At 35.5% G+C, this 23,988-nt stretch overlaps 1 protein-coding gene across 3 annotated transcripts in view; it reads left to right on the top strand.

The window, feature by feature from the left end:
• Window positions 1-23,988, top strand: part of LOC120523194 (P2Y purinoceptor 3) — a 110,947-nt gene that overhangs the window by 77,030 nt on the left and 9,929 nt on the right. Inside the window, exons 1-2 of one of the 3 annotated variants that reach the window (XM_039744246.1) lie at window positions 21,083-21,164; window positions 21,874-21,977. The exons of 1 other annotated variant lie outside the window; for it this stretch is intronic. The gene's annotated coding sequence lies outside the window, so the exon portion shown is untranslated. Of the gene's footprint in view, window positions 1-21,082; window positions 21,165-21,873; window positions 21,978-23,988 lie in introns of those variants that run through there. One more of the 3 variants, XM_039744245.1, reaches the window with a different exon arrangement.

A 23,988-nucleotide genomic window follows, 5' to 3' on the forward strand; every position in this document is an offset into this window, starting at 1 on the left:
GAAACACTACTTTTCCCTGATGGCAACACGAATTAGACGATCTGCAAGTCTCCGACTTAAAGTTTAAAATCAGAACAATATATTTGATCTCTTTTCGCTGTTCTGTTATTTCACCGAGTAATAATTTCCATTTGTTTGCACTAATGCGATCTCTCGTCTGATGGGACTTTAAAGTTTCTCTCCGAGAACATCACATCTCATCTCTTTTCCCAAGATGAGATATCATTTTATAATAGAGAGATATTATTTTTCCTCATTTTCTGTCACTGAATACAATTAAATGTTAAAATCCTTAAACATCAAATACACTCTTAATTCCTTAAAAACAATAAAAATCAGTCCAAAAACATTTTGAAAATGTACATCAAAAAGAAATGTACCACAAAGACTCTCCTTTAGCATTAAAAAAAAACCACCATCCTGCTCATATTTAAACTCGAACAGTACTCATTTTGCTAGTTTTAAGTGATATCTGTTTAAACTTACCTGTAAAATAATAATTATCAGACGTGTCATAAATAATTACATATTTATAGTATTGTATTCAAAAAGAAAAACAAGGAAGGGTAAAATGAAGTTTGCAAACATACTTTACATAAAATATATTTTCATCTCAAATGTTCTGTTTGTAGGTCTGCAAAATCACTAGGGTACATCTCACTGATGATACAGTGCTTAATGTTTTGAGCACAGATTGTTGGGCATCGACAAAATCAGGTTGCTTCACTGTTTGCTTAGCTTAGCGAGCACAGCCTCACTTTATTTGAAGTAGTAACTATGACTTTTGTGATGGCTTGTGGGGTAGAAAGGCCGCCCAATTTGTGTGTTATCTCAGGGATTTGTTGTATTTGTGTTTTTTATTAAAAATTAATGCAAAGATAACATCTGATCTAAGAGGAAATAAAAAAAAAATGGTTGTATTTTCAAGGAACCCACAAGCTCTAAGGGCATAGAAGGATAAAAGGTTTTAAATATTCGAGAAAAGTGTCATTTAACATATCTTTTTCAGGGTGATAACTTCTTGAAGTGAATTATCAAACTAGTGTCTCTGGTTGAACAGGATCTTGATCAGAGTTCTGTTCTGTAAATGTTTTGTAAAGTGAAAAGGTCCAAATGCTCAGTGACCTCCAAAAGAAGGTGGCTCTCAGATGTTAACCTATTGTGACAGACGGATGATATGTGAGTGCTGTTTCCTTTTTAAACATTGTTAAGAGTACAAACCCAATAAATGACCCAGCTCCATATACACCGTTTCTATGTATATAATTAGAATATTCCAGCAAGAGCTTGGCTATGTGAAAAATGTTATGGATGACCTTCAGTTCTCGTCTTCTAGTTTCTTTTCCTATATACAGTATTTACATTTCTGAAAAGGCTTTTGTTTTTCATCCTCATATAGTGTTTCACATTCCAAGTCTGCTAAAGGCCTAATGATTTCTGTAAATAATGTATATCAACATAAAAAAAACAAATTATGGAAAATGAATTCATGTGGAGTTATTGACAGAAATATCATATAATATAATAGAGTTTTCTCCTTATGTGAGTTTAATTTACTTTGATTTTGTTAGTCAAACCCTGTCTGTTCCATACATCAGTGATAAAAAGGTTTTTGTCTCCTATCCCACATGAATTTAAAAAAAAAAAAAAAATTTTTTTTTTTGGTGAAGTTGAGTTTCATTAGGTCAGTTAAAGCTTGGGTGCTCGTCCAGTGCCTGAAGTTTTGTTAATGGTATTATACAGTATAGTCCCTGTGTTAGGAAAAGAAAAAAAATACACCTAGTGGTTCTTTGTTACCAGTTGCTGGAATTATAGAAAATTAATGAAGCCTAGCTTAGTTTAATGGAAAATTTCGGTTTCACTGGCTGCTTTCTCATTTCACAGTTGCTGTTACAATAGCATTGCTTATAATATTCAGAGTTTCTTATTTTTAATTGTGAAATTTCTTCCTCCTCAATTCAGCAATATAAAGATAAGCTGTGACAATTTGCAGACAATTGCTTGACAATTGCTCACTGTACTTAAGTGGAGAGTAATTGAAATGCTATTCCAAATAATGGTAAAGTACTTTATTCAGTATCCAAACCCCATATTTTAAAAGGAAGAAGTTCCTTCACAGAGATGTAAGAGCCTGATACTTCTTGTTTGTCATCACATGATATATTCAAATTTTGCCACTAGTTACTAGAGAATCACTATCTATACTGAAGGTGTTTTACTCTTTGCTGTTCAAAAATGAACATTTTTTTCTTTATGTATAGAGATTAGTCAACATCTAGTAAGATTTCAAGCCTATGACTTTGTAGGATGCCTTTAGTAGAGGTTTGCTTTTTTAGGTATTCTGTTAATGAGATGCTATTCTTGTGTTAAATTAATCTTTGCTTAATCAGACTGCATTTTCATATCTATAATCCCACATCCATACACAGAGTAATGAACACTTTTAGTACATGATTCTTACCATTTCTTTTGGTGCATTATTATCTGTCCTGCTTGTATAATATTCAAATCTAATCTTTGTCTTAAAAATGTGATTTCCAATAAAAAAGCAAAGGTGTTTATTTTGATGATCCTTTGCTGGGTAAACAGATTTGCACTTGTTTTCCAGAATTAATTCCTCTTTTACACATGATGTAAGCATAAATAAACATTTAGAAAACATGCTGAAGATTCATAAATGTCAGTCAATAAACCATAATGCATTCGATTGCAACAGGCATACTAGGTTGGAGTTTATAATTCCCCTGTGCAATTGCAGAAACAACTAAAGCAATAGTCATAAAAGGAGTTTAATAAAAAATATGAGCCAAGCCTCATATTGACATATAGTTTTACAAAAAATCTTTAGCCAATCAGGAATCAAGTTGCACACCCTTGGGCTAAAAAAATCTTAAGATGCTGTTATTCAGCTTTCCAAATGATGTATATATTTCAGTAGATTACAAGACTTTTTGTGGGGAAAAAACTACTTGATAGTCTTTTTTTTTGCCATTTGAATTTCCTCACTGAGGAAAAAAGGTTTTGTAGCAGAATTGTAATTGTGTGTATAGCTGAATCCTTACAGTTGGCTACCATCATGTTAAATTGTTGCTGAACCTGCAGTGATCTTTTTGCTATTTGAGATTAAGATCCCCTTATGGAATCCATGTACTGTAAGTTATATCCTGGCAGACAAAAAGAGCTTTATTTCAAGTGGCTGTTCATGTTTTAGATGATATTTTACTAGCCTTCAGAGAGGACTGAGAATTGTTTTTGCTCCTGTTAAATGGAGCAAGGAATGAAATGCAGTTGTGTATAAATGCAGCTTATGTCCTCTAGGAACACTTGTGTCACCCTGATCACCTTTCAGCAGTGAATAATTTTAAAAGAAAGAGTGCAATGGTTTGTTTGTAAAATATTTATCCTTATGATTTGCTGCTTTAACATCACAGAAGTTGTCTCTTGTGTTATACATGTTATATCATGTGTGTTCAAATTCTGTTTGTTATTGACAGCAGTAATCTATTCTTAACGGAAGGAATTTCTGCCAGTAAATGCTTTAGAAATTGCACCCTTTGGGAATTGCTATATCAGCAGAACATCAATGTATTATTAGTTAGAAATCTTTTAAAACATTTCTTAAAGTGACAGGCTTTATCTGGTAATACGCCTGAAGGGAATATGAAGTCATAATTTTCATAAAAAATGACCTTTGAGTAACTAGACATGAAAAATCCTGACTGCCTGCTATCTCGTGGAGTACAGCAGTACTTGAAATAAAATGTATCCTGGCTTCTTTCTTGCCTTGACTTGTATTTTTGCTGGCTGTGGACATCAGACAGCATATTTAAGAAGTATGCAGGTTAAGCAACTAGACGGACCATAACATGGAGGCAGTAAAACGGTTCTGTTGTTCAGTGCCTGTGTTTATGTAAATCTTCTGTTTGTACTTGAATTCATTTTTGTGTCATTAAGGTTGTGACCAGAAGCATTCAGGTTTTAAAGTCCACGATCAAGTTCTTTATCACTGTCTGGTCTCAATTAGATCATATGATTTAACAGAAAAGTATGTAATGATAATTAGGTGCTTCTTCCAGTGGCATTGTGTAACCTATCTTGGCTGGTTTTTCATTGACTATCTGAAAATGGTATTTAAAAAACAGGTCTGTTCATATTACAAAAGCACAAGTGTTACAGAATTTTAAAGGTGGTGTTTATGGTTAATGAAAAAAGTACTGTCAATTAAAGTAATTATAACAGATTATATTTCCTGTTGTATGGTAATTTCATAAAAATAACCCCCTCACTAGAGTAAGTACCCTTTTGATGTTTTCTGCTTAATAGTACTTTTAGCATTTTTGCTCAAAATATCCAAGCCAATTGGACAGTACTGTCCACATTTGCCAGTTATCACACCATGAGTGTTATGAAAGTGAAACAATGTTGCTTACAGTTAAGTAATGATATTCATAATTGCTAGTGTAGTAGGGCAATAAATGTCAGCATAAGGCTGTTAGAATTGTGTCTTTTATTTAAAAATCACAAGTGATTTACCATAATGAAACTCTTTCAAGGTAACGGAAAAAAAGAAAGCAGTCTTATTATTGCTGGATATATCCCATTATGGTGTGAGTTAAATAAAAATACATGATTTGAATATTCATTAAGAGCATGGTGCTTTGACCAATCAGCTGGAGGTTTCATCTATGGCTTTTAATTTGAAGAGTCTCTCAGTTGAATGCAGCAACCTGAATGTAAATTGAAGTATTTATCATTTTAAAAATGATGATGAAATGTATAGATGTGTCTTTAAAACAATACACTCTTAATGTAATGGATATGCTTATTCCTTCATCCCTCTATTTTCTACACTTTTAAAACACATCAGATCTCAATGAGGGAAAAAAAATCATGCTGGATATCTATACTGATATGGACTGGGTAACTTGTTAGGAATGAAAGGATGCCACATCGTTTGATGGAAATGAAAATTATCAACCTAAAGAGGGCTGAATTCAAAGACACCCCAAAAATGATGCGGCAGGCTAGTCCTTATTGCCAAAATTTCATTGCAGCAAGTCAAAATCATACTCCATAGTTTGTTGTGCTTGTATGCATTCCTGACAATGTCGGGGCCTGCTCCTAATGAGATGATTGGTGGTGTCCTTGGGGTTCTCCTTCCAGATCTGGACCAGCACATCACTGAGCTCCTAGACACAATCTGAGTTGCAACCTGGCAGCGTCGGATGAACCAAAACATTTTGTCCCAGAGGTGTTCTTTTCGATTTAGATCAGGCAAGCATGGGGGCCAGTCATTGGTATCAATTCCTTCATCCTCCAGGAACTCTCACAATATGAGGCCAGGCATTGTCATGCACCAGGAGGAAACCAGGACCCAATGCACCAGCTTAGGGTCTGACAATGGGTCCAAGGATTTCATCCCAATACCTAATGGCAGTCAATGTGCTGTTGTCTAGCCTGTGGAGGTCTATGCATCCCTCCATGGATATGCCTCCCCAGACTATCACTGACCCACCACCAAACCAGTCATGCTGAACAATGTTACAGGCAGCATAATGCTCTCCACAGCTTCTCCTGACCCTTTCATGTCTGTCACATGTGTTCAAGGTGAACCTGATTTTGTCTGTGAAAAGCACGGGGCACCAGTGGTGGACCTGCCAATTCTGGTATTCAGATGCCAATCGAGCTCCGTGCCGGGCATTGAGCACAGGGCCCACTAGAGGATGTCTGGCCCTCAGGCCTCCCTCATGAAGTCTATTTCTGATTCTTTGGTCAGAGACATTCACACCAGTGGCCTGCTGGAGGTCATTTTGTAGGACTGTGACAATGCTCATCCTGTTAATCCTTACCCAAAGAAGCAGATACCAGTCCTGCTAATGAGTTAGAGACCTTCTATGGCCCTGGTCCAGCCTGTCTCCTCGAATCTCCTCCATGCCCTTGAGACTGTGCTGGGAGACACAGCAAACCTTCTGGCAATGGCAGGTATTGATGTGCCATTCTGGAGAAGTTGAACTACCTGTCCAGGTATCGTCTCATACTACCAATAGTGAAACTGACCATAGCCAAATGCAAAACTACTGAAAAAACAGTCAGAAAAGATGAGGAGGGAAAAATGTCAGTGGCCTACACCTGTTAAACTATTCCTGTTTTGGGGGTCATCTCATTGTTGCCCCTCTAGTGCATCTGTTGTTAATTTCATTAACACCAAGGCAGCTGAAACTGATTAACAACCCCCTCTGCTACTTAACTGACCAGATCAATATCCCAGAGGTTTCATTGACTTGATTCTATACTCTAATTAAAAAGTATTCCTTTAATTTTTTTGAGCAGTATATAATTTTGGTAGTAACAAATGCAGCAGCTCCTTTCAATGCCTGTGTGGGCAAGCCAAATAGCCATTTCATTTATTAACTTGCTACAGCTGTTCGCACTGCCAAAGCGCAGAGACTTATATACATAACAATGCATGGTGCATGCAATGTTTCCCTCATGACCATGAACCGAATAAACCAGTTAGAAAATGGATGGATTCTTAAAAGTACACTTGTGGACATATTTGACGTAATCCGATAACAAATGTTAGCCCTCCATTCCTTTCTGTGATCAGTGTAGGACACGGTATGAAAAAGCAATTCATCATGCTATCATTTTGTCTTCTCTTAAGACATTTTGACACTACAAATTGAATGATTAAAACTCACATCTGATCAGTCACATCATTGCCCTCACAAAGCATGCATGAAGCTATTTATGAACTGAGTCTGTAATTGAATAAAAGTGGTGGCAATGGAAGTCTGTTTGTTTTTGCTTTTATTATATTTCCAGCAGTCATTCTGTGAAATTTTCCTGTGCTGCCTTGAGCAGAAAGTATTTTCAGACTTCTGTTTTTATTTTTGACATGTGTTGATGTGGTGCTGAATCATTATCACAATTAGCTATTTTATTTGTAGTTCTTATTCACATTTTTCTCACGTATTACTTTGCCTTTTAGAGTAATTTTGTCTACTTGCAGTCACACTAGAGTTCAGTACCAACTGTCATTCAGTGCTATCAGTAATGAAAAAGACTGAAACCTTTATGTTTTGGAATATTGGTATCTACTTGTACCAAAAGTCAGTTCTTTTGCCATTCCTACACTGACTTGAGACTGCTTTTGAATCGCCATTTAATCTATCTAACTCTGTGTCTTTGGATTGTAGGAGAAAAAGTAGAATACCCCCTAAAAATCCACTCAAAAACAGTGAGAATGTGTAAACACCAGAGAAGCTGTAGTTAGACCTGAAATTCCTACCAGAAATGCTGGATCAGTAGGCTGCAGTGGCAACTACTGTGGTAGTGTGTTACACTACTGTAGTCTTAAAGATTATCATAGTCTGCTTCACTGTGAATTAGTTACCGAAGGAAAAACCTAAAGGCGTTTTGAACACTGTACATTCAGAATGGTTTCATTTGTGTGCAAAGTAAACAATTATAAATGTCTATCTAATATGAAATCTGCCTGTGAGCTGATTTGTCCAAAATTACTTCTCATGGGGAGGGGGAGTGCACAAATGACATACATATAGGCAAAACTTTGTCCATACAAGAAAAAATGACATAATAAGAGCAGTCTGTCAATTCAGAAATCTACTTGTCCATCGGTGGAGCAGAACTGGTAAGGTGGTCTTCAAACAAACAATGCAAGTGATTTGGAGTTGTATGTAGCAGAGTATAATTATATCATAGCATTGGGTAAATAATAAAGATGGTGATAAATATTTCATGAATAGTAGTACATTTTTTGGAAGGATAGGCAAAAAGAGTCTCTAGCACGGTGTAGCTGGTTCACCACAATCAGTAGAACCATCTCAGTCGACTGTTTCCTCTTGAAGCCGGGCTGGTTGGTATCGAGCAATTCAGTTTGTACAAGTAAGGAAGAGGTCTGGTTAGAAACAGCTTCTTCAAGTGGTTTGGAAAGAAAGGACAGGAGAGAGACAGGCCTGTAATTGTTAACTTGAGATGGACTGAGTGTTGTTTTTTTGAGTAGTGGAGTATTATAACTGTGCAGTGGGTTGTTAAAAATAAGTTGCAAAGCTTAAAAAAAGAAAAAAATCTGTCTAAGGTATAAAAGACAACTCCAGCAGTATCCTTAGAGCATGTGAGAACAACCATTAAGAGTATAATGAATATTATTAACTAGGCTGACCCGCCTTTTAAGGCGACCGACTTTTAAGTTGACCACTTCTTAAGGCAATTCAATATGTAGATCAATTTGATATTTTATACAAACTCATTAATTTGGTTATATTGCATTTGAGCGGTATTACTTCAATACTCGTAGTTTCTGTTATTTTTGTGATGAAATTTAAACTTTTTTTCTATATTGAGGTCGCCCTTTTGAACCCCCCTGATATTTACTACGCGGTGAGGCATTTGTACTCCATCAACATTAATTATTTCCAGAGACATAATTTTGTCTATTTTTCCAGCGCATCCCACACAAAAGCAAGGGAACAATGGGAGCACCAGAACTCTGCTCACATCATGTCGCTTCGTACCACAAGCTGCAAGTAGTAAGTCTGTGATAAGCGGAATACCGCTACGCTTTCCAGTCACGGGATGGAAGGACAATCCCGACTGCTTTTATATAGTAAGAAAGAAGAAGAAGATATCGCACAGTCTGGAGTAGAAAATCATCTTTTACCTGGAAAAACGAAACTACAAATCCCATCGTGCATTGCAAAATGGACGGGGCGTGTGTGAAACTCCGTGCCTGCGTAGCACTCACGGGACGGAAGGACAATCCCGACCACTTTTATATAGAAGGATGGTCAGGTCAGAGTTTCTTTGTGCCTTTGTCAATTTTTGTAAAGTGCTCGACTAAGGGTGTACTCACCGCTTGGAAGATGTGGGCCTGGGCATGGTTCAGCAGGATTCGGGAACAGTGTGATCGCTAAACATACCAGAGCACAAAACACACATAATGTCAATGATACAACAAGTCTTATTACTATGTAGTGTGATTCTCATTTCATTTGATACCATTTGAGTTAAAAACAGGTTTTTATTCTCACCTTACAAATGAACATGATTTGTAGTTGGCAAGAAAAGCTGCAAATTCCTCCCTTAACATTGTTTGTCTCTGTAAAAACTTCTCGTACATGCAGCACTATTAACAGCAAAATGCTGTGCTGCACACTCAGTCTGTAAGAGGACAGAACGTTACCCTGCCCTGCACGACTACACAAAAAAGCACACAATAAGGAAAATCATTTTGACATTTATGCTGTCACTCCTTGTTCGGATCTTGTTTTGGACAATCATGCTCTATAATGTTACGCAACAAACATGCCTAGTGTGAGTACACCCTTGGTTGATCGTGCTGCCCTTTGGGACATCCTGAGACTTTGTGGGATCCCCCCCAAAGTTTCTGGATATTCATTGCTGGCCTGTACACTAGTATTGTGATTGCTGTGCAGAATGGATGGCAGAACCTCTGCAATTTTGTCTGATGATTCTGGGGTTCATCAAAGGTGTGATTTTTTTTTTTTTTTTTTTGCTCCTACTCTGTTTAAGGCTTTCATGGACTGACTGTTGGGCAGGGTTGTGGGGTCCAGCAGCTGGGGGTATCTGTTGGGGAAGAAAGATTCACTGATCTTGACTTTGCTGACGATGCTGTGATTTTTGCGTAATCAATGGAAGTTTTGATCGGAGGTCTTGAGAGGCTGAGCTAATGTCTGGGCTTGCGAGTGTCCTGGAGAAAAAACAAGATTCGTATCTTCAATGACCTTTTGGGCATCAGCCATCAGTAGTGTGTCTGTCAGTGGAGAGAATGTTGACCTCGTTTTACTTACCTCGGCAGCGACATTTATGTCTCTGGTGAGTCTTCCTATGAAGTCAGTAGATGGATTGGGAGGGCACGGGGGATCCTTCGGTACTGTCTCTTCAGAGATAGAAAATCTAAAGGGCAGTTAAAGAGAAAATTTGCAGAAAAGATAAACAGTCACTTAAAGACATTCTTAAAGTATTTATTAGTAAAATAATGGTCAAAGAAGAAGTGAAGTAAATTAGGAACATTAAGAGAGGATTAAAATATAGAGTCAGTGAAGCAGCAAATACTGTAAAGTTTCATTTTTCTATGTTTTCATGTGTGAAGAAGTGGACAGCCTCCCATGATTAACAGGGACTCCCAAGGAGGTGCAGTATTTAGTGAAATTGCAGACAAAGAAGTGCTGTTTGGACTAGTAAGACTGAAATCCAACTTTTGCCAGGACTGGCTAACATTTATCCTAACCTGCTTAAGGAGGTTAGTGAGTGCATATATAAACTCTTGAGGCAAATAAGTCACTGTGCACTTTGGAAATTCTGGAGGACTGGAAAATAGCAAATAATATCTTGTTATATAACAAGGTTGATTGAGTAGGTCCAATTAACTATAGGCCAGTAAGCTTAACATGAACCACAGTTAAATTAAGGAACTCATTGAGTATGATACAGCAAGAATAGATATGTTATTGAAGCAGTAAATGTACGTTCAGATAAGGAAGGTTGTGTTTCAATATTATGCTAAAAATCTTTGAGGAAGCAACAAACGCAAATGATCAGGATGGTGCTTAGGGTTTGTGTTAATTTTTAGAAAGCTTTTGATAAGGTCCCACAGAAGAAGCTAGGTATCAAACTAACTGTGAATAGATTGGTGCAAAATTGGCTCAAGCACAGGAAGCAAAGAGCTATGATGCCAGTACTCTTATTAGAATTGGGTGGTGTTAAAAGTGGTGTTTTTCAGGGTTCAGTGTTGTTGCCGTTGCTTTGTTTTAATTTACTGTATATAAATGACCTGGTTAGGAGTGTAATTAACAAGCTGGTTAAGTCTGAAGGTGGATTGACAGATAATCTAGAATCAGCTGCATCATCACTCCAAAAGAATCTGAGGTCATAAATAAACATAATTGTTTTTGTTGTCACAATGATGAGTTAGTAAAATACACAAGACTGATTAAGGTATACAGTATTAAACTGTTTATAGTTGTTTAACAGTAAACCTCACTGACAACAGAAAGATCACAGAGGTTTATCTGAAGTCATGTAAGGTTTAATAGAGCACTTTCTGGTTTAACCTAAGCCTTGCAGAACAGGTGTCTGTACTCGGCTAGAAATGGTTTCACACTTTTGGTTACTTCATTTGTGGTATTTCATATCCTTTAAAATCTTGTATTATACAGACTGACAATCTTCCATCACATCTGTGGTGACTGGTGTTTTTATTTCGGTAAATATCTTAAACAACATTTCTATTGTGCAGTTATATACTAAACTTAAAAATACTAGTTTTTGCATTGTACCATAACTGGCATTGTTTGAATTTCTAACAGTTATAATAATGATTGGTTTCAGGTTTATGGTAGCTAAAATATCTTGTATGGTATGTATAACAATCATAAGGTACTTTTCATTTGTAACTAAATTATTAAAACGAATATATAGGTGCTTTGTTACAGCCATGATCTGCGAACTGCTATAATTATGATGTGATCAGAATGATACCATATTATTTGCTAAATCGAATCTACAAATGTTTCACGCAATATTAACATTTAGATCTGTTTGCTTTGTTTTACATAGTATCTGAGTATGTTATGTTCTGGTTATTTGCAGTTTGCATGAAAAATGTACTCTTTAACATTACTGTTTTTCTATAATTTTTATTTCTAATAGTTTTAGTAAAGCAGCCAGGTGGTGCAGTGTGTTCAAATTCTACATTTGGTTGTTGTCTGTGCATGTCAAACATGGGCATGTTAGGTTAATGATTTAATTGGCACTTTGTGAAGAGGGGGTTTGTGTCCGAGTATTGAAATGGGCTGGTTGCATCCATCCTATCCAAGGATAGCTTTGACCTTGTAATCAATGTTGCTGGAATAAAGCTCTGGCCACCTGTGACCCTAAGTTTGATTAAGCGTGTTTGAAAAGAAGTTTTTTTGTTTAAACCTGTGTTTAGTTGTTTATTGTGTGGGTTTCATTTAGCAGAAATTAAAATACATATTCAGCTCTCAGAATCCTCATTATCATGTATTTACATTTTTAACAGTGCAAAACATATTCATAGGAAATTATTGCCACCTGTACATAATACATTGAAATTCTTGTGCATGTACAAATAAATCAACATACAACACATCACCACTCTCCATGAACTAGATTATCTTTTAACATTCAGCAAGTTTGGTAAAAATGTTTCAAAACAATAGTTTTTTTAAGGAATAGTCGTGGTAGCAAATGTGGCACTGTAGAGGGATGTACAGCATGTCCTGACATTATAAATGTATTTTGATGTATGGTAAAAGTGGCCTACTTAAATACAAAAATGAATATATCCAACTCATTCAGGAAACAAAGATGTTGATTTCACAATACCGTTTGTGGTAATTCTACGGAATATGAATGAGACAAGTGTTTCAAAACTTTTTAAAACTTTGTTGTTTATTCAAGCTGATTATCCTACCTTAATCAGACCATTGCTCCAAAGTAAGGGAGGACATTATGAGGCTAACTCCAGTGGTGACTGGATTTTTTTTTCTTTGTCTTATCCATTGTTAATTGACCACTGTTATAAAGTTTATATCAGTGAGTACCAAACTCGATCCTGAGGACCCACTGTGGCTGCAGGTTTTTATTCCAACCCAATTCACAATCAGTGATAATAATCAGTTAGCAACTGATCTCATTTAATTAGCTGGTAGTTTTTACTCTTCTCTTATTCTGCATTCAGAAAAACACAACAATGTGGTTTTTACATTCATAAGACATTTAGAAATATTTCTTTTTTTTCTAAAGCTATAAATGCTTAACTCTCTTTTGTTGTTTTCCTGTTATTTCCCCCTTTTTCTGTGTAGTTTGCTCCCTTCATTTAACCCTAAAAGTGACAATTAATAACCAGCATAGCAGACACCCAGGATGATGAAACCAGCAACGACTTCAGTGTTGGACTCACTAATTAGTAAATAATCAATTAAATAATATAATTTTAATAAATTTAAATAATAATTTTTGGATAATGGTCCTTTGAACGTTTCCCATAATTGTAAAGCATCAACTTCACCCGTCATAATTAAGTAAACGAAGAAGTGTCTTAATTTGTCAGAAGTGGCATCAGACATCATTTCAAACATATAGTCGTCCGATTTACATAACCCAGCTGCTCGTGCCTCTTCTTCAAACCGACCGTACTTGGTTCCATCTATAGTTAGAACATCTTTATATGACGTTCTCCCTTTCGATTCACGTAACAACAATTTTAAATGAAACTGTTCGATATCTTTTGTTGATTCAATAATTAATTGAGCGAACACTTTTGCAATTTTTCTTGGATGCCACACATTTTTTTTGTTTCTGCCATGTTTAATGTTGAGGAATTTGCACATATGTATGTTTTTTTATATATCTTTTATACAGTGCCTTCCCTGTTTATTTATATATCTAGTGTCTTCTCTGCCTGTCTGTCTGTCTGATTGCATATAGCGCTGAACTTACTGCTCTGTACTATTCTGTCCTCTGCATGTCCTGGAGTACAAAAGAAACACCACCATCAAACCCGATCTGACGTTGTTCATTTTCAAATAATATTGCATGTACTGTACTATTTTAGAATAAAAACTTACATTTGATTTCAGTCAGTCTGTAAGAGCCCGTGTAAATGCATGATAATTGCAAAGGTTAGCTTTTTTTAATTCAGTTCCATTCTCTCAGTCGCGTTCACGATCCCCCACATCTGACACTGCTGTTTTCACATAAAGACGCGCTATAGCTCAAATGTGATTTATTTGGAGACGTGCTATAGCTGGAATGTTATTTATATAGGGAAGAAAGTACAGTGTCGGGTGCTCATTCAGTGTAATAGGAACCATAGAACTGCAACAAGTACACATGTCGTAAATGTAGGAAGGGTGTATGGGAATTGTTAATATTTGAATGAGATGATTTTATATAGCACGGATTGGAAATCAGCAGTTCTTAACATTGCACCACGCAAGCTGTTGTATCAACCGCCTACTGTATCTTGCTTTATTTTTTCTTCACTTATAGTCTAGAATAAAAGTGCACTTGTTTTGTTATACTTGTACACCAACATATGTTCCTGTGTTTGAGCGACATGGGCATGCTCAAAAAATAGACCTGTAATTCCACGAAAAGTGCACGCAAGCACTTCAGTTCGCAAGCATTGGTACCAGAATGCAGTCACAAGTAGGCTGCAGAGCTGTAGCGCATCTTTATGTGAAAACAGCAGTGTCAGATGGGGGAGGTAGGGAAGGATCTTGAACACGACTGAGAGAATGAAAAGTGAATAAAAAAAATAAACTAACCTTTACAAGTATCATAACTTACACCCGCTGTTACACAGTGAAATCAAATGTATGTTTTTATTCTAAAATAGTAAGAATAAGAGCAGTTTACTTCTCAAAACAGAATCGAACTCATGACCTTTTGAATACTAGTCAGCAGTTGATACCATTATGCTACCGTGGCAGCTGTAGTACATATGTGTCAATGTGGCATGCTAAGGCGGCTTTTTTCTGCAGTTATATTTTTGAATAAAAGCATACTTGTTTTGTTATATTTGTACCTTGTGAAAGTGTTTGATATTTGGACTTCAGGCTTCATACATTATATAGTTTATGCTTACATTTTGTCATTTACTACTACAATATGAAAAACGTTTCTGTTTTAAAAATGTGTTTACATGGATTACTGTAGAAACGTGCAACGCGTGTATTCCAAATAATGATCTATTATTTCCACTCTAAAACTCCACTTCACTCCCAGATAATCAATCAAGGCATGAGCTGGGAGAAGTTTGTGCACGTTCTAAGTCGTTTTGGGGATGGAATAGCCGGCTACTTGCAGCTTTTCTTTTATCAGCACATTTAGATTAACAAAAGACGCTGGCGGAGAGGTGAGAATGGTTTTAAGAAGCGATTTAAAGTGGGACGGACTTACGAGTTTTTTCGTAGGCTCTGGTAATTCTAGTGTTAAACCCTTTTTTCTTTTGAGTGCCAACATACTGAATTTTTTAAATGTGGTTCGTGAGACATGTGTTTAATGACTTTGTACCATAATTCAGGATAGGTTTCTCTGTTTGGAATTTCAGCACAGACAAACAGAGCTACATCATCAGCAGTTAATAATTTATTTTGCAGAGTAAACAATAAATGCATGTGAGGCAAACCCCGTTTTTGGTATTCGTTAATGTAAATGTATGCTCTGATTTGACCGAACAGCATTTTGAGTTTGTTCAAGAAAAATAAGACTTTCTGATAAAACAATCTACTTACGAAAGTGGGAATATCCAGAGCCAATATAGCCAGTGGCATTGTTCTCAAGAATCTGCGGATTTCTGGCCATTGTGGATTGCACATCATTGTAATAAATAAATCTGGCTGACCGATAGTTCGGGATATTGCCATTCCATCATGATATAACTGTTGCAATGCTCTTGGACTTCCTTGATATGATGATGGTAATATTACTGCTTTACGTGTTTTGAATTTGTCTGAACTGTTAATATTTGAATTTTGAATGTGATCAATGAGTCCTTGCATATGTTCTGTTCTAGGTTTTTCTTAATTCAATTTAATAAAGAAGAGACGATTAGCTTCGACTTTTAGATACAGATTAATAATGTAATGTTGCGATAGACGTTGCAGATCTTTATTCTTCGCTTAGTCATTGCTTACTTTCCTTATTATCAGAATTTGCACATAGATATTATTGTTCTTTTTTGCATTTTTTTTTAGCATTATTTTTTCTCAAACGCTTTTGGGTTTCTTTTCAACGCGCTGCTCTTTCTTCTTCACTTAGTTGTGGACGTGTCATCTTTAACTTATACATTTTATTTAGAGCTGCTCTTTCTTCTTTGCTTAGTCGTTTTTGAAGTTTTATCCAACAACTAAGATGTTGGGTGACAGTGATCTTGTTTGAAAATGTTTGTTAGTAGGACGACTTGCGAAGCTGACCATGTCGTTGGAAGTGAAAGTGTCTTTCTGAAGTGTCTCTCTCTGTCTCTTGTCAGAAGATCATGTCTTATCCCAAGTTTGTTTTTTATAATAGAGAGATATATGAATTGTAATAAAAGAGACAGGATACAACAATAAAACAGAGTCATATTGAAAATAATAGAAAATAAGCCAGATCAAAAATATAATCAATCCAGTAATCCATTAAAAATGTTTAAATTAAAGTTAAATGTATTAACTTTAAATGGTAATTAAACCCCACCCAATACTTATACAATATGATGTAGTTATAAACTGAGCTCACATAGGCTTGTGGTGGCTGAAATAGCTTTCATTGACAACAGATTCCAACTCAAGTTAAGTACTTAAATACATCAATTGTTAGTTGTTGGCTGTGGAGTGTCTATGGCTAATTGTAGTTCATATTTCTTAATTATAAATATTTTCAAAGAAATACCAGATGGGGAGAATGCTGAAGTCCACACCAATATAAAAACAAGTTGCTAGCTTTAATTGTTGGCGGTCCAGTAACTTATTTTGGGAATTTGTTTAGCTCTTTAATTAATATAAGCTAACACTCATTGGGGTTTACATGCTACATTCACTCTAAATATAGTAGGTAACAAAAGCCTTTTCCTTGCATTAAGAGTCAAATACATATCTAACTGGGGAAGAAATTTGCTTGCCTTCATATAAGCTGAGCATACCTTGAAGCTGAGTAACACTGTAAGAGTTTAAAAAGACCAAGGACAGTTAAGTAGAGGTTTATAAATTTGCACAGCCACATAAATGTGTTAGTATTATTTCATGGTTTAAAATAACTATTTCAGAGACTGAATTTGAGAATCTTTTGGGTAGTATTTCTAATTGTTATTCAGGGCAAGCAAAGCCTCCAGTGTGCACCCCACCCTGCAGTGTAGTAACTCTTGTGTGCCAATGTCCTTCCACAAAGACTTCTTCCACAGTATTATGTGTGTGTCTGGAATATGAAGATTATGAGATAAAGCTAACCGTGTACTGTTCTTGGCAAATCGCGGTTTCCCTTGCTACATGATATGGGTAAATCATCTGAATAAATAGCTTTTCCTTATGTTACTATTGTCTAGCATGTGCAGCTGATCTTATCATGCTAGTCAGACACTTAAGGTGATAAGACTGGCTGCTTGCTTTGCTGTGGTTTTGAAAGAAAACAGATTACTTGTGTCCTTTACTAAATCACAGTTACACATTGCCTTTGACTGAGCTCTTAAAGGCCTTTTTTTTTGGATTGTTGTATTGAATTTAAAAACATATTACATTCCATACAATCAAGTCAAAACTTAACAGAACTAAAGGCCATTTTTTAGTGCTTAAGGAAGTCTGATGCACTTGTCTTCTATCTGTGGCAGCCTTGTTGCTGCTTATAGCAATGAGCTTTAAGTTGTTTTATTTGATTCAATTCTTTTCTGTTTCAGTGCATCACCTGTGGTAAACACTTTCAACTAAGGATACAAACTGTACAGCCTAAATGGTCAGTAAATGCCACTGGTGCATTTCCATGGCTAGGAAGATCCATCTACATATTCAGTACTAGTTTGTTGGAAACTTAAGTTAGTGCTGGGCTGTAAATACAGAATGCCATATCAGAGAGGGTACTGAACCATTCAAATATGTAAATAGTTTGTTTTTTTTTTTCTTTTTCAAAAAAAAAAAACAAAATGTTTCTGTGCTAACGACATCCATTATTGATATTAAATGAACCAAAGTTGAACTGATTTAGTTAGAAAAGGGGAAGGAAAGTTTAGTTGTGAAATCTACCAGTTCTAGTAAAACACCAAATGTGGTAATTATACTTTCATTCTGATAAATTTATCTTTGTAGTTTAAGAGTTACTGTGCTAATTTGGGTAGTTTTACTTCTCATTACATTCTCCTTTACTTCTCTTGATAGCTTTCATTTAGTTTCATCTTTTAATTTCTTTATTTAACCAAAGGCTGCCAACACTAGCCAGAGGCATGTTATAAAATGCACTACACGGCTTTATTTGTTAACTCAGTATTGTTGACTTGTGTACAGTAGATTCTGTACTCTTGGGTGTTATGGGGGAATAATTTCTCTGTCTGGTTATGTTTACCTGAATACAAAACTTGTCCTGATTACAGTGTACACCTTTACTTACATTAAGTTATAGCTTTAGCAACACTGCGTAAATGGAAGTAAATCTGGTACCTCCATACACAAACAAACAGAAAAAGAGTGGAACATAAGAAATGTAAAGAATGAAATGCTAAGTTGATGTATATAACTGTGATGTTTCACAGCTGTCAGCCTCTACACAGTGCTTTTATTTAATTTTTTTTAGTTACTCCCAGTATGCTGCGAGCACTTATCTGTGCCTCCTTTATTGGCTGTAGTTTTGGTGCAGTGATTTTTGTAATCATGCCTACTTTAAGGCTTGTGTGTGTGTGTATTCTGTTGACTTGTGCATGCTGGGGCTCCAATGTTTGTAACATGTTCATGGTGGCGCTCCAATGTTTGTAACATGTTCATGGTGGCGTGTGACTTGCAGAAATTACAGTGTAAAAGAGCAGATGTACAACAGACAAGGTTTCAGCTTTTACCGATCTTTTCTTTAAATTGCTAGATGCTGTTGTTGTGTCGTTATTTACTGAGTCTTCTTGAAGGATTTTTTTCTTGCATGTTCCTTCTGTATGTCTTTTGCTTATTGTTTATCCAGTGTCACTTTTCTTTGCAACCTCCATGTTTTTGTCTTGTTTCTTTTTTTTTTTTTAAATGGAATATGGTGCGGGTGAAGAGGGTCTTCATAGGGTAGCATCTTGTTTTGTTTGGCTCTGTTGCTGCAACCAGTAAGGTGCAACAACCCAACTTTTTCATGCCAGCTGATTACTGACATTCACAGTGTGTATATACAGCAGTTTATAAAATGTGGTAGTCCTGGATTTCATAAATAAAAACCTAGTTACCAAGTGAAATGGTAGTGAATAGAAGAAAGTCGTAGTGTGGACAAGCTAAGATCTTTTGGGCTGGAAGATTTGATCAATTCTACAGTGAGAAAATAACATCCAGTAATTTTAGATGTCAGTAGCCCAATTTTTCGGAAACCATTTGTTGACTTTAACTGAGAAATTGCAGGAGAAAAATTATAGAGAAATAAGAATGCTCTAAAGAAATAAATGTGTAGAAATGGATCTTTTATTTGCGTAACACTCGAAAATAAAAGCCCATGGTAGGCTTTCTTTTTCCATTAGATATCAAATGACCTCCCATAATAGAGTATTTGACTTGGTGATGTATGGGAGCGTCAGTTTATCTACTAAATTCTACATTCTGGCTGCTAATGATTAACGTTCGGTATTCTGTTGTTTCACTTACTGTCCTGCAACTGTTCTTTTATTGTATTGACATTTAGTTCCTAGAAATTCAGAAGCAAAAATACAATTACTGGTCAATGTCTATTAATATCAGTGTATCAAAATGTATAAAAAGAGAAAAAAGGAGATCTGAACATACAGTAAGTACTAGATGATTTACTATGCTATTATAAAGTACAGTATATCTTAAAGTTCTAGAAACACTGCATCCTTCACTGATCCATATGCCCCCAACTGGGCAACCAGGGGCTAGTGAAAGTGCACCATAGACAGTAAGTTAGCAAAGATTTGCTTGCACAGTTTAATTATGTCACATTTCATAGCCAAAGGTTAGCGAATGAGGCATTGCTTGGGTATCATCTTTGAAACAGGTATCCTAGTGGCCATCTTAACTCGTATGGAGAAAGTCCTAAAGTTAAGGATTAAAGGCAACCATAGAAATAGGACAAATGTGAGATTGTCTGTTTTAGAAAAACCATACTTACTACCCCAATAGACTAAAAGCCATGTATTGCCTTTCTGCAGATATAAGTCAAACGGTCTGAACGTGTTTGTCTTGTGTTCACGGCATCAAAAGATAACAAAAAATAACAAAAAGCTGGACCAGGAACTTGCTTTTGTTATGTAAAATCATTATTAGGAAATTACCTAAATACTCATTTGTAAAATGCAAATGACTACTGAACAAATATTTATAGTTTTAAGAGTGGAAAAAAATCATAGGATGTTTTGAATCCAAGCATATTCTCTTCTCCTAGCTGACGTTTCACACAGTATCTTAAAGTGTAATTGAAAACAATATTTTATTACCTTAAGCCTTTGAAAAATTCCCATAAAAATAATAAAAGCTTCTATTACTAAAGCATGGTTATGCTGGTTTATATTTGTGCATTGTAATATATCGAAAACCAGGTTACATGAAATACCTGAATCAGGCAGGACTTTGGATTGCTTTTCAGTTGAACAAGTTTAACATATACATTAGCAATTCTTCACATATAGACACACAAATATATTAAGGCTAAGCTTCTTTTTTGTAATGACCTTTTCATATACAATTTAGGATTTGTCACTGCATACATGCTCAATATATATCATTGTACTCTATTGCATAGATTTACTATATGCTTTTATTTGTAATGTAAATTTGTATTGGGTTTACAGCTCAGTACAAGCTGTTTTATTCCCTCAAATGATAAAAGGTGTGTTGTCTGCTGCCACCATTTTATTTGCTAGCCTGTCTTTGAAGTTTACCAGCTGTTTTCCTTTTCCTGCAACTGTAAACTTTGCTATTTAGTTTTTTTTTATATTTATATTTTTGTTTTCCAGTTGGTAAATACAGTAGGTCCCATGATATTAACACTTTAATATTAGAATGGATGGATTTTGTATGCGTTAATTATACTGTGTAGATTATTAAAGGGTTTTCTTTTTGTCCTCTGCAAAACACAAGATTCATAAAAACTATATACCTTTGTGAGCTAAACAACAGGGATATTGAGCACATAACCTTTTTTTAGCCAGTTTGTATATGAGTTGTGGATTGGAGGGAGATTTTGGTAGAAGTTTAAAATAGACCTTACACGCCCATCACTTACTACTTGTGTCAGTTATTTTAAAACTACAGTTAACTGCAAATCCGTGTGACGTGACTCTTCAGTGTACAGGGCTGTCACAAGAGCTATAAATCACATATTAGAGTCTAGGAGGACTTGAGCCTGAATTATCACAGTGTCTTTTTGAAGAAGCCTCTCTGCTTTTGGCTGAGTTTTATTCTGCAAGCAATTGATTATTTCTCAGCATACAGGTCTCATACAAAATGAATTAAATTCTGTTTTGTTGTGATTGTGGAAGAGTATGTTGTTAGAATGTATTGGTGGTTTTTAAAACAGTAAGCTTATAATTCAGAATGATTTTTTTCTTTGTAAGCAATGATAAGTTGTTATAACTTAAAAATATTGAATACTTGTAAAGAATAAAATACAAGTTAGCAAAATGCACAGTTATTATAAACCTACTGTAAATGGTGATTTCATAAAAGAGGTTATTTAGTATTCAGCAGTTCTCAGTAAATAGGCGACTTGTCCTTAACATTTTAAGAAGAAAGCTGACAAATACTGCTGTCATTTGAAAACATTTCTAGAACATTACAGTGAGTGATACAGTTAAAATATAATCACATATACAGTAACAAAGTAAAGTATAAGCTGCGTGTTATGTCACTGCAGGACTCTTTTCAGCCGTTTATGACAGTTTAACATTGCACGAAGGTCAGGGCAAATACTAAAACGTGTAAGGAGCAAACCTGATCTTGATCTGCATAACATGAATGTTAATTTTTACGTGATACTATGTTATCTGCAAAATTGTGTACATATGTTATTTGTGAAATAGGAGATGATTTAAGGAAATGTCAGTTTTTTTTATGCATGTTGGTTGTCCGACAAGGATAATTTAACATCCAAACAAGGAAGTGACCTTTGTCTGAACTGTAAAATTATTATTGTTTCTTCTAGATCAGACAGGTACAATATAGTACTCAGAATATGGCAATCAACAGCAAAGCCGTGAAGAAGAGTCAAGCAAAGGGTAGATTTCTGAAAAGAGAATGTCAGTTGCAGTAAGTGGAGTTTCATTTTAACATATTTTTGTATAAGTATTATTGGCTGTTTTTTTGGAGTTTTTTTACTAAAATGGATCATAGTTCTAAGTGTTTTTTTTTAAACAAGTGATTTTTAGGTTTGTTCAGTTTTTTTGTTTAATGCATATTTCTCTTAAATACCTGCAATTGTTCTTGTTTTTTGTTTTTTTTTTCTGGATAAATCAGCAGTTATTAAAATGATATAAACATTTCATGGAAAGTACAATATTAATGTTTTTTTAGTAAATAATTCAAATGTTTTTGTTGCTATATTATGTGTGTGTATGTATATATATAGAAAATGTGTTAGTGTACACAACATACAGTAACATTATCAAACCCAGTTAATCAGTTGCAGAGGACCAGAGCCAATTCTGGCAGTACTGGGTGCTATGCATGGAACAGCCTTGGATAGGGTCCCAGTCCATCATAGGGTCCATTTACGCACACACCAACAACTCTCCTCACACAACTCCAATGTAGTATTGCCATGTGGAAAAACCCATGCAGACCTAGGAAGAATAAGCATAATTCAAACAGACAGTAGCATATAGTACATGACAAGAGCTGCTACCAGGGCTTGAAATTCATTTTTGAAAAGGAAGAAATGCACATTATTCTTCGCTTTTGCACGTACAGGTTTCAATTCATTGCTTGGCCAAAAACGCAGAGCTGACCTGAATATGAACACACTCACATTATGTCAGTTTTCTTCATTTTTATATTGATGGCTCACAGAATATATTTCAGTTTGTTTTTAACCTTCATTTTAACCAAGTTTAGTTTTTGGTTAGCCCTATTCGGATAGGCTCAGTTTTACACCAGTAGTTGGAGGTAAAGTGGTTAGTACCAGAGGTCCGTTCTAAATGTAGTCCGGTCTAAATCACACATGCCAGTAACTTCACTGAATGCGCATTCACGTGTCAGTAAAAATTACTATGACTTTTACCTTATTTAAAAAGTTCCGAAAAATGACCCCATGTTGACCTAATCCTGTACAAACTGAAACGTCAGTAAATCTGTCATTTGAGCGATTCAAATGGAACTAAAATGATCAAAGTCCTTCAGTAATAGTTACTCTACCCAGTGTCTGAATTGGGTCTGGTGGATGGAAAGCTTTTGTTGAACTCCATTTTATGTGTGCTGAATAGCGGATTGGGGTGTTCTATCTTCTTTATCTATTTGACGCATTCTAAGAAATTGAACTGCATCAAATAAGCTTTTTCAGACTTTTGGAAGGCTATTGTGACTTGTGCTTGTCCCATTCTGTTTGAGGAAGAATTCAACACAAGGTGAAAGAATCTGTTTACATCTGCGAACCAAGGTAATATGTATATGGGAGAAAACTTGTAAAATCAGGACAAAACACACATGAACACAAGGAGAATATGAAAATTTAACATTGACTTTAGCTATCTTAGTATTAGAATCTAGGTCCTTAACCCCTGTGCCACTATTCTTATTATGGTTTCTGAATACCCCTAACTATTCATATACAGTAATATACTTTATTAGAGAAAGGAATAAAAAAAATCAAAGGGTTCTTCAGTTGGGTAAAGGTATAAAGGAAAACTAATCTTACACAATACACTAAATAAGTAATACTGTACAATCATATTTTGCTTGTTTGTTGCTTGTAGGTAGAGAATCTTGGATTGAATATGAAACATTTTTATTTATAAATTACAGGCTTTAAATAGTGGTAATGTGTTAGAAATGCTAAATTATGAGTATTTGTTTTAATTATGCTCTTGTCACTAGAATGGCATCTTTTGCGTTCTTTGTCTATAGTCAGGCTGCACCCAAATAAGTCAAGTAGAATGTTATGTTCATTCACCACTTGCCAGGCGACAATGAGGGTTGTATGCTGTGCCAGTTAGGTGACAGGCAAGAATGAAACAGATCTAAGGATATTAAACTTTGGCAATGGAAATTGGCTTTCAGGATATGTAATGTAACATCAGTTGTGGAAAAGGAGCCAGAGTTCGTG

This window comes from Polypterus senegalus, chromosome 2 (genome assembly GCF_016835505.1).
Source record: "Polypterus senegalus isolate Bchr_013 chromosome 2, ASM1683550v1, whole genome shotgun sequence".
Lineage (NCBI taxonomy): Eukaryota > Metazoa > Chordata > Cladistia > Polypteriformes > Polypteridae > Polypterus > Polypterus senegalus.